The following is a 9330-nucleotide window of genomic DNA, read 5'->3' as shown; positions in this document are numbered from 1 at the left end:
TTCATTTCTTTCAGCTCGAGAAATGCCACGCCTGTTTGCCCCCTTTAGTTTTCTAACACCAGCTCCTTGCACATGTCATTATAATACTATACTTTGTCTTTTCAAGCCCTTTGAACTCTGTTGTTCAGTTGTTTTGTTTCATGGTGTCTTCCATTTGCTTTAGCTATTCTATATCCAAGGGCAAGTTTCAGAGTTTCTTCTAACCTCCATTTTAGACTTTTATTTCTTTCCTGTCTTTTTAGCTATTTGGGATGTTCTTCAAATAATATATTTTTGATGTCTTTCCATAATTTGTCCAATCTTCAGTGATTAGTGTTCAGTGCTTCAGATACATTATTGAAATGGTCTCTAAATTCAGGTAGGACATATTCCAGGTCAGAAATTGGTTCTTGTAATCTTGTTTAAATTTTCTTCAGTTTCACTTGAACTCTCATATAAGCAATTAATGATCTATTCTTCAATTTTCCCCTGGCCTTGTTCTGACTGATGACATTGATCTTGTCCATTGTCTCTTTCCACAGACATACTTGATTTGATTTCTCTGCATTCCATTTGGAGAAGTACACATGTAGAGTAATCATGTATGTTATTCAAAGAAATATTTCCAATGAATAAGTCATTGGACTTACAATAGTGTATTATGGGATTTCCAGGATGGTTTATATGACCAAGGCCATATTTTCCAAATACTGATTCTACTTCTTTGCTATTTTTGTTTTCCAATCACCAGTAATTGCCAATTCATTTTAGAGGTTTCAGACTACAGAAGTTAAACATTTTCAATTGCTTCATATTAGGCATTAGTGGTTAGTGTGTTAATTTGAAAAATAGTCATATTAACCAGGCTTCCTTATAGGTTTATGGATATTATCCTATCACTGACAGTGCTGTCCTTCAGGATATATCTTGAAATATTCTTTTGGACAGTGAATATGATGCCATTCCTCTTCAATTTGTTATACCCAGTGTAGTAGACAATATGATTTTCTGATTTAGAATGACCAATATTAGTCCAGCTCAGCTCAATAATGCCTGGAATATCTATTTTCTAGAGTCACACTTTGTACCTTCCACATTATGATTTTTATTAGAAATCTGCAGTGTTTCTTCTCATTTTGAGTCATTCCACATCAGCAAATAAAGGTCTTGTAAGCTTTACCTCATCCATATAATTAAAGTCGACTTTATCTAGACCATTCTTCCCCATTTATATTTTGAGAGGCTCATTGTCAAGCACTACATCAGAAAATGTTCCACTGCTCTTCATAAGGTTCTCATTGGCTAATGTTTTTTCAGATCCTCCTTCCTATTCTGTTTTAATCTAGAAGCTCTGGTGAAATCTGTCCACAATGCTTGACCCTGCTTGTACTTGAAATACCAAAAGCATAGTTTCCAGTATCCCAGCAACCCACAAGCACAGTACAACAAATGGACAGGCATGTAGTGGTCACATATGGTAAAAAAATACAATTTGACAACATTGAGATAGTTTTTCTCTTAAATAAACTGCAACAAATTCTGTTACCCTGAAGTGAGCAAACATATTTTTAAAAGCATATGTTGTTTTTAATGTAAAAATAACATTTTTACACATAATTTTTCTTTTTTTTTTTTTTCTTTTCCCCTCAGCTGTTCAAAATCCACAAATTTTACTGTGTTTTGAACACTTGGAAGGAGGACAGAACTTTGTCTGGACTAACTCCATGATAAAGATTTATGTCTGAAAATACAAAGAGACGAACTGATACAAAACGTGAATGTGTGCTGATAAAGTGTCTCCTCTCTGCCATCACCCTTCCATAGTATAATTGATTTGAGAAACTCGATTATTGCCTCCAGCTCTGAGTCAATGACTAAGCATAAACCCAACTCATTGCCTTCCTGTCAATTCCAACTCATAGTAATCTTATAGGAGAGTAGTAGAACTTCCCCATAAGGTTTTCAAGATAGTACTCTTTTAAAGGCAGACTGCCACATCTTTCTATAGTATAGTGACTGATGGGTTTGAACTGTCAAGTTTTCAGTTAGCAGACAAGTTTTTAACCACTGCATCACCAGAGCTGTTAAATGACCAAAGCATAGACACTTTTATTTCATGGTCACCTGATCCAATCAAAAGAACTCATCCAGAAACCTTCGACACTTTACTACTCAAAAAAAAAAAGTACCTTTATTTTTTAATATATTTCAGGTGCTTTAAACCTACTAATAATTTAAATTGATTTGGAAAATAATTGAAAGGCCTGTCCCAGTGAGTTTTTCATCATTTTCCTATTTCTTAGGCCATGGCAATTTAGAAAATACAGAATCTTGAAACTAGAATTGACTTTGTGGAGTCCTCAATTTCACCTCTCTATTTCACATTTGAAATAGCACTAAAAAACAACACACTAAGCAATTCTATTTAAACATATATCGGGGTCATGATTGGAAACAAATAATAAAAAGACGAAAGAGAACAAGTTATATCAAAGAAGAGAGTAAGTAATAAATTTCCTGAGCAAAACAGCATTGTCAAAGGGCTCAACTTTTCATGATCAACACATGGTGACCATTTTATGTTTCAGGTTCAAGTGTAACATACAGTTTATATTCCCTTTTCAGATATTTAAAGTTGGAACACTCAGTTCTATCTATAGTGTTTTTTGAAGTCTACACATTTATATGAGTCAATAAAAATGAAAGAAGTTTTCATCAATGCTATTTCCACTTTATTTTACTGCATTACTTCAACAGCACTTTACAATTTTACAGCCTTACTGACTGAGAGATAAAATATGTTGCAGTCAGTAGCACTTTAACAACATTTCATTTTCAGGTGCATCTCTGATTTTGTATGAAATCTTGTCTGTTCCCTTCTGTTTTCGCATTTGTATAAATAGGACAAGCATATAATTTAGAAAGTATCTAACTCTTCAAATACTTTCCATCCTTATTTAGTTTAATTGAAATGTATGCTCAATTAGTTAATATGGCCAAACTGAGGATTGTGCATTCAGATTAATTTAGTCCTCTATTTTTAAAAGACTGAGATTGAATAAAATGCTGGTTGCTTTCTATGTCCTGAATTTGTTCCACCTTCCTACATTGAAGGAATCTCATTTTGTCCTTTATTTCAACCTGGAGGGTAGTAAGTCACTCCCTAAGGTGTAATAACCAAGGTACTAACTGTGATTCAGTTAGCAAGATGGTGATAATGATAACAATATCTCAGAGACTTTTCCCCTAGACACTCTCAAAGACACCACCAGTACTCACTCTCCCACATTATGAATTTCATGAACTGTACCTGAAGGTTTAAATGTAGCCCTAAGCTATAAAGTATTTTTTTAAATGTGGCACCTTGTTATTATTATAGTATACATCTGTTCCCTGTGTGCCTTTAGAGTTGTCTCTGCTTATGATAACAACGTTTTTACAACTGTCAGCAAGTGCCAGAACAACTCGGAAAGGACAAGTGAGAATGTCTTGTACTTCATGTATCAACAAAATACTACCCATATTCTTTTCCAATGGATAGTTTTGGAGTAAGTACCCGTTTGGTAGGGTCAAACAGTGTCAAGGAAAAATATCAGAGTCATGGGAGAAGGGAGAGAGCTGAATGCTATCAAGTTGTTTCATTTTATAAATAAAAATAATAAAATCTAGCATTTCATTTTTGTTCAAAGCAGTATACCCTATTTCTGTCTAAAAGTTGTTTCTATATTTTCATTTGCTGGATACATTTGTACACTAGTCTACAGTATTTCTTTAGTATTCCCTCTCCTATTCATTTGGTTCATGGGATATGAGTTAAAATGAAGAAGAAAAAGTAAATTTAAAGAAGAAAAGATGAGTGTGAAACAGCTTGTCTTTGATCAAAAATTTTTTTCTAGAATGATTGAATGAATATGTGAGAGAAGACTAAGAGAATAAAAAAAAGAGAGAGCATAAATGAAATACTTGAAATTAGATAAAATATTCCTGATCTCACAGTAGCCTCTTCTGACTTTGGGAATAATACTCAAAGATGTGCTTGGGGACATTAAAATTGCAAAAGGAAGGATATCAAATTTAACTATAATTAGATTAAAATTAGAATATTTTTATTATTATTCTATTTTGGATGCCAGTATGGATTTTTTTTTATATGTGATAGCACAGGAAATATCTTTTTTTTCACAATTGTTTACCTTTAATGAAATATTCGACCTTCAAACCTCAAATATACATTCACATAGGCAAGCACATGTGTGCATCACATAGTCTTGTATACCCATAAGCAAAATAAATAATGACAACAATTGACATACTATTTTGTCAGAAATAGCCTTGGATATTATAGTCAAAATATTTTATTGCTGTATAATACCAGAAAAAAATTTAACTCCCTTGTTGTCAAGGTCAGTATCTTCCTTCTCAATAGTCACAGATTGCAGGTTGTAAGACAATGTTAGCTATCCAACTCTCCTTCACAGGACGGGGAACACCATAATGGATGCACAACGTTTTTATTACTCCAGATCAATTCAGACATTCATGATCAATTTTCCTCCCCATGAACTTTATCTTCCATTTTCTTCACAAGATGCTTTGTCAAGCTTTTTCAACAAATACTCTCTAAAATAATTTCCAGATTTTTAACACAAAGAAGGAATATATATATATATAAAAAGAGGCAATAAATATATACCAAAAGGCACACAAACACACATTTACTATCTTTAAAAAACCTGAGTTGATCACAGAATAAGAAAAATTTTGTATTATCAGAACGTAAAGTTTTATTTCTCATAATTTGTTCATTTTAAATGGATATGATTGTTACTTTTGTGGCATTTAATATATGGGAAGTTTGCTCATTTGCATAATGTATTACTATAAAAAGCCCTCTGCAGTGTAATTTAGTATCACTCTGTATGCAGAAGAAGTAAACACTGCATGAGGATGTTAGGTAACTCAGTCACTTAATAGAATCACATTTTAACTTTAAATTAGTTGTTCATAGCAACCAAAGTATGATCTTAGACACTGCAGTCTTGCTTCAAGAAAGAAAATCTATGAAATTAATGACTGATGAAAAGTAAGACAGATTTACTCCAATTTATGTTTCCATGAAAATTGTTACTGTTAGCTTCTATCAAGTTGACCCTCAACTCCTGGTGACCAAAAACCATAATCTTGTACAATCCTGCATCACCCACATGATAAGCTGTAAATCAGACTACTATAATTTATATGGTTTTCATTGGCTGATTTTTCAAAAGTCAATTGTGAGGCCTTCCTTCCTAGACTGTCTTAATTTGCAAGGTTCACTGAAAACTGTTCAGCATTGTAGCAAAATGCAAGCCTCCACTAACAGATGAGTTACCACAATGACAAAGAGTTGAAGCTGGGTCTCCTTCATAAAGAGAAAGAATTCTACTACTGAACCACCGAAGCCACCAAGAAAGTAAACTTACTGAGCTTTATGGATTTAGGCTATTAACCAACAGTGTGCCTTTATAAACAAACTTGTTTTCATTTGCCTTGTGCAGTCATATATAAGGCAATATTTAAGGGGGAATTTTGACCTAACTCTAACAGTTTCAAATGAGTTATTGTCAATTATCATTGAAGTTTTCTAATTCACAGGGTATAGGCCTGAAATACTAGAAGTACTTGAGCCTTTCATATCCATCCATCCATACTACTCAGACCACCATTTTCCATTGGAAGCCCATATGCAATTTTCAATAAGTATTCAATAATTACACCTTGTAGAGTTTTCATTTATAAAGCATTTTCAAAGACATTTTTAAAAAGTGTTGCTGAATTTATGAATAACTTTACACATTCCCTTGGAAGTGAGAATGGCCAGACTTCATCTCACCTATTTTGATCATGTTGTCAGAAGGGACCATTCCCTGGAGAAGGATGTCATGCTTAGTAGGGTGGAGGGTCTATGAAAGAGGGGGAGGCCTTCAAGGAGATGGATTGACATGGTGGCTGCGATGATGGGCTCAAGTATAGCAGGGATCATGGAGCTGGCACGAGATCGGGCAGTGCTTCGTTCTGCTGTGCACGGGCTCTCCATGAGTCAGAAATGACTCGACGGCACCTAACAACAACAACAACATTACATGTTCCCATTTGTAACACAATTTCTTTAGGGATTTCATTTTGTAAAGAGTAGATGGCAAAATTCTGAACTAAGCAACCTCCTTTTATGGTTTTAGAATTAAAAGAACAAAAAAAATGACATGCAAATTCACAGCTGACTCAGGTTGTCATTATCTCTGAATTTATATGAATAGTCATTTTCTTTAAAAAATTTAATATACTTTTTGCCAAAGGGGCAGGGAGGTCACAACTTCTGACCTCCTCTAACTCACAAGAGGAAGACAGAATCTCCATCAGTAGTCCAAGGTCTAGTCCTGCGAGGCCAGACATGTTGCCTCTCTCCAGGCCTTTCACCAACCCTGACACTAACTATTTCCCCTGCAGCACCCACCACCTCTCTGCTGTGTTTGATAATTCACTGCAGTGGCCACACAGAACTCACAGATCATGGGGTTTATTAGGGAAGCACCAGGTTACAATTCAAGTTCAGGAAAAATGCTCAATCTCTCTCAGTCCACGGTCTCTCAGCCAACAACCTCTCTCAGTCTCTTTCCCAACAGTGCATGTCTCTCAGTGTCTCTTTCTCAGCAGTGCATGTCTCTCAGGAGCATGTTTATCTCAGCAGCATGTCTTTGGCAGCCAGTAGTAGTCAGAGAGACTCCTTCTGTCTCTAGGAGGGCTCCTTTTGAGTCTGGCACAGTAGCCAAACCAACCAGCCATAACATCAGAATTCTAAGCACCTGAGAGAGAGTGAACTTCCCAGAACATTACTTCGTGCCAGTCTCAGCAGAAATACCTCAAGTGGATAACTTTAACAATCAGGAGATCCTCAATTTCTCACAGCAAATTCCTTCACAGAGTTTACAAAGACTTATGGCTAGAAAAGTCATACCAGGTAATTTACTACATCTCACCTATTAAAAAATTTCTTATCATTTTAATATCCTAGTAATGTCCAGAAAGTTTATCCCCAGTATTTCAGTTTAATTTAAAAAGTAAATTTTAACTTTAATTTAATTTACTTTAGCTTAAACTGGGTAATATCATGTATTTTGATTCTTTTAAAATGGATATTTTGTTTTATAATTGGCAATCTATTGATTGTATTATTTGGAAATGCAACATCTTCTCCTTTTCAAAAGTTACTTTATGATGGTGCTTTTTGAGAAAAAGAAGTGAGCTGTATACAGGAAGGTAAACTGAAATTTGGTGGATGAGACTGCTATTCTGTCCTTTTTTTAAAGAAAATAATTCTAATATTTCTTTTATACAGTGAGTTTATATATAACATTTCACTTAAAAAAATTTTACCACTAAAATTCTGAAATTTAGCATGAATCAGTACATACACATTCAACAGTTTATCAGTACCTTTCAAAAATTGAGAAATATTTTGTATTCACAGCTTATAGGACAGAATTATTTAAAGTACTGTAAATTTAATCAATATTATGCAAAAATAAAGGAACTTTGGTAGTGTGGTAGTTAAGCAATCAGTTGCTAACTTGAAGGTTGGTGATTCAAACCTATCAGACACTCCACAGTAAGATGTGGAAATTGGCTTCATAAACATTTACAGCCTTAGAAACCCTGTGGAGCAGTTGCACTCTGTCCTGTAGGGTAAATAGCAGTCAAAATCTACAATATTTTTTTTTTCTTTTTTAATAGAAAAATGAAATTAGTTGTTAACAAGTCAATTCCAACTCATGGTGACCACAAGTGTATCAGAATAGAACTATGTTCCATTACTGATTCCTTAGAAATAAATTGCTAGGCATTTCTTCCAAGATGCCTCTAGGTGGACATGAACATCCCACCTTGTGATCATCAACTAAGCAATTAACCTATTTGCATTACCGAGGAAATCTACCCAAAAGTAAGTTTTTATTTCACTTCTAGATATATGCACATTTTACCAACACAGTCTAGTATTTGTACTAAACTTTAGGTTTGAGGATAAATGGGGAGGAACTAAAAAGGAAAAACAAAAACTATGCGTTGTCTTACCTTTCCTTTTCCTTCTTCATCATAATTTTCAGTGTAAAATTTGGCTAAAATAGGGGAAGGACAAAAATAAGAAAGACTTGCTTTGTTGTTCATACTTTTTAGAACGCCATTGTCTTCTTTTGACTTTCAAAATAAATTCTGATTTAATAGGAAAGCATTATCTCAGAGCTGTCTGCACTTCTGCTTACTCAGTCATAGATATAACACATTGACCTTGTTTTCTTTTTCACTCAGGCTAAACTCCCAAGCACCACAGTTCTATCAAAATTCTGTGCCAATAGCGCATCACAAATGGTTCCTGTGAATGGTGTGGCAAGGAAGAGTGGGCAAATATATTGTATATATATTCTCTGCTCATGCCTATGCTCCATTATCCCACTGGATTTAAATAATAAAATATTAGTTCAATGATAGAATTATTAAAAATTTAAAAATGACAAGAGCTGACCGTTAAGTCATGTATGAGGACCCTACTTTTTGTGGGACTCTGTGAGATTGCACAGTTCACATATTCGTGCTGTCACTCCTGATCTCAGGAACAGAGACAGAAGTATTTTTTTTTCTCCTCCTCAAACAATTATTTCATGGAATTCTTATGCAGTCTAAGAGCATTTCAGGGGATTCTTATGCAGTCTAAAGTTTCAGAACTATAATGGATAGTGAAGTTCAAAGTTAGGAGAATTCTCTTTTAACTGGCTATAAAGAAAGGTACATTGACTCAGACAGACTTGAGCTAATTTGCCTGGGAAGATTGCTTCAGGTCTCACTGTTATTTGTATGCATCCTCTACCGTCTCCTCCTGAATAGCTGGGTGTTAATATCCAAAAGTTTGAATTTTTTTGATAAAGAAGGTGGTAGTGATGAGCAGAAACTCTTAGCCACGGTTTTCACAAAAATACTTTAAATTGATATATATATATATATCGTTATTAATTTACTGGCTCAGCATTTCATTCTTAGACCTTCCTTCGGAGATCATTTTTCTTGAAATACATCCATTAAAATTCTTCTAGCAAAGATTTGTTAGTAATAAACGTACTTAGTTTTTGAAAATCTTAAAATGTCCTCACTTCATCTTCATACATGAAAGATGGTTTTCTAGGTGAACAGTATATTTTCTCTCAGTATTAAAAACAAAAAAAAAACAAAAAAAACAAATGATTTTCAAACCAGAAACAATAATTCACTGCCGTCAAGTCGGATTCCACTCATAGCGACCCCTTCTTGGGTTTCCGAGAAGAA

Source organism: Orycteropus afer, unplaced genomic scaffold (assembly GCF_000298275.1).
Source record: "Orycteropus afer afer isolate SDZICR_OR568_19922 unplaced genomic scaffold, OryAfe1.0 scaffold00091, whole genome shotgun sequence".
Lineage (NCBI taxonomy): Eukaryota > Metazoa > Chordata > Mammalia > Tubulidentata > Orycteropodidae > Orycteropus > Orycteropus afer.
The sequence above is the reverse complement of the archived record's forward strand: the minus strand, read 5'-3'. Positions refer to the sequence as shown.